Below are 3,249 nucleotides of genomic sequence, written 5' to 3'. Positions count from 1 at the left end.
AAAAAAGTGAAAATGTTTTTATAATCTACAGCTGTGGGAGGCCCAGACATAATGAGCTTCTTCTTTCCAGAAAAAAGAAAGAAAGAAAGAGACAAAAGAGAGCAAGAGAAGAAGGAGGAGGGAGGGGGAGGAAATGGAAGAAGAAGAAGAGAAAGAGAAAGAAAAAGGAAGGAAGGCTTAATTTTTCACCATCCCCATCACCGATTCTATGAAACTTGGAAGCAATTGCTGCCTGACTCCCCATCCCTTAGTTTTCGTCCTATAGGAAATGAAAATGAAGATAATATGACATAGAGATTTGTCATATTCAGCATGTGGATTATTGAAATTTACTATTAACAATTTTCTCAGAAGAATGCCTTCTAGTCCCAGGGTTGTTGTATTATGCATGCTAATAGGACAATTTAGGATAAAGACAGGAAGCGGGTTCTAAAAAGAAAAGCATGATTATGTAACTTAAGGAGCAATATGAGGTATTCAGTTATGAGAGAAAAGTTTTAATATTTTCCTTTCTACTTTTGAATAGACAATACATTCGTATAGTTCAAAATCCAAAAGGTACAAAAGCAAAGAGAATGAAAAGAATCTTTTCACATCCCTTCTCCACCACCCAGTTTTCCTCTCTGGGGATAATCAGAGTTGTCAGTCTTTTCCATCCACAAAAAAAGCAATATGCATATATCTTTATCCTTCTCCCCTCCTTTTTTTTTTTTTAACACAAATGGGAACGTTCAATACACACTGCTCCACACCTTGCAGTGTATCTTGAATACACTTTTGTTTCAGTATACAAAGAACTTCCTTATACAAGATCCCTGCCTTGAAAACATGCCGTTTAATAGAGGTTCCTTCTAGCGGCCCTTGTTTGTGCCTGCTTCATCCCTTGATTTTATGGTTTTCTGTCTCTACTTTCATTGTAATCCTCTTTTCTGTTCTTCTTATATTTCATCTGGCTTAAAGGAAGATCAGATCTTTGTGCTCCAGTGACCCTAAGCTTCTGAGAACTCTGGTGATAGCGTGACTGAAGAAAAATCCTTGAGCTTGTGAGCTTGTGCTTTCCTAGAGAGGCAGATATGCAAGTGTGTAAGAAGCAAGGAGTAGGGACATGACAGGAAATGGAAACAAATTTGAAGACAAAGGTCATGAGAAGAAACTAAACATCTGGACTAGTATCAATGATTTGGGTTACTGAACGAGTAAAAGCTGTTTTTCTATTTGAGGAGTCTGTGGTAAATGTGTAGATATGGCTAACATGTTAAAGAGGTAGAAGAGGGATTATGCTGGTTTGTGCACAGTAACCTATAGAAATCAATATTGTCTCTATTGACAGGAATGGAAATTGATATATTTCTGGTGGCCACTTTGAAAAAAAGTATCAAAAGAGTGAAAGATGTCTGTACCCTAGGGAAATGACCAGAGACTCCAATTATTTTAACAAAACAAAGATAACAAAGTTATTAAATTATTTATAACAGCAAAAATTTAGAAACAACCTAAATAACTAGATTGATTTTGTAAATTACAATGCATTCATAAGATGAAATACTATCAGGTGTGGGAAAATGTTCCCCACAGAATTTTTCTAAAAAATTATAACAGCAAAAAGTTTCAGTCCGTATATTTACTTTGAAGTAAAATTAATAGGAAATGCTTGAGACTCACCATGCACCAGACCCTCTTTGCAACATTTAAATGCTGCAAAAAAAAAAAAAAAAAAAAAAAAAACACTTAAAACAACCTCATAAATCAGGAACTACAAGTATTTCCAATTTGCCCATGAGATAACTGAGGCTCAGAGAAGTTAAGTAACTTGGATGAGATCACACAGTTGGCAAGTGGCAGGGCTGGAACTTGAACCCAGGTAGATCCATACACTTAACCCCATGTGATGACCACGTGTAACAAAATGAAATTAGGTTATGTTTTTTAATGGTAGCCATAGGGGCAAAAAAAATGAAATCTCTGCATAGGAAAAAGACTCTCTCTGAAAGCAGAGAGAAGAGACTAAGGGAGGGGGTCAAAGGTGGGTCTGCCTGCATTTCAAGGGTTCAGTTCTGAGATGCCTAATATGGGAAACTGAAATCCATGGTAAACAATAAATTTAAGGAGACCTGGAAGAGACCAAAAGGAGTCAACTTGGTATTTAAAGACAATTTAATTTATTCACAAAATATGCCACAAAGGATTCCAGATTTAAAAAACAACAAGCAACGTGCAAGTGTTTACAAGTCTGAACTTGGAAAATGATCAATTATTTATGTATTTACTCACATAAATAATTTCTTTAGTTTTTAATAATAGCTTAGATTGCCTTTTTAAAATGATCTTTCTTCATGCATTTAGAGGTAAACTAAAATACTCAAAATAAGAGAATAAAATAAGGCTCTTTGTTATAAGACAAAACAAAGTCCTATTCCACCCCCCCACTCCCCACCCCCAAATCTCAATATTCAGCTTATATATTGAATAATTGATTTGGGAGACATTGGTCACATTTTGTAACCTTTCCTTGGAAATGCTTTCAAAACTGCTTTCACTCTTAATTTAGTATTCCATAATGTTTTTAACAACAACCAAAAAAAAGTCATTTTACCTATATCATTTACCACACTTGTCACCAAATAGCATCTCTATGTTTCTAGAAGGTCTAATTATGTTGTCTGAAAACATAATTAGTCACATTAATTTATCATATATGTAACTTCACGTTTAAAAAACCTACTGCATAAATTTATCTACATGTAAATACACATATCTAGAATTTATTCAAGGCACATGAGCACAGTACTCCTTAAAGTACAATAAACAGTATTTCCCCTTCGTGGCATAATGGCCTTGGGCCTTGAGCAAACTAAAATAAACTCTTCTAGTTTTTCAGTTGTATGTTAAAACCTTAAATCCACCACATAAATATTCCAAAACCAACTCAGAGCAGTAAGCTGATGGCTGGGTAGGGAGCACGATGAAAGGGATTATTCTAAGGCTTTGTGAGAGCAAGAGGAAACGCATTTCTTGACCTTCTGTACTGAAAGGCTTCTTTTCATCTGGTTTCAATTCTCTTGTTTGTGCACCTTGCCATATTTATTATTGAATTCCTCATTTCTCCTTCTTGTTTCGTGTTCCATGTTCCAATGATTTATGAGAATTTGCTGATCTAGATGTTATCTTTGGCATCCAGCCACTGCAGAGAGCCCCTTAAGAATGCTGAGAGAATAGATGTGTTTTGAGCCGCGCAATGCCCAGGCTGAA

The sequence above is a fragment of the Choloepus didactylus genome, chromosome 1, assembly GCF_015220235.1.
Source record: "Choloepus didactylus isolate mChoDid1 chromosome 1, mChoDid1.pri, whole genome shotgun sequence".
Lineage (NCBI taxonomy): Eukaryota > Metazoa > Chordata > Mammalia > Pilosa > Megalonychidae > Choloepus > Choloepus didactylus.
This window is presented reverse-complemented; position numbering follows the sequence as displayed.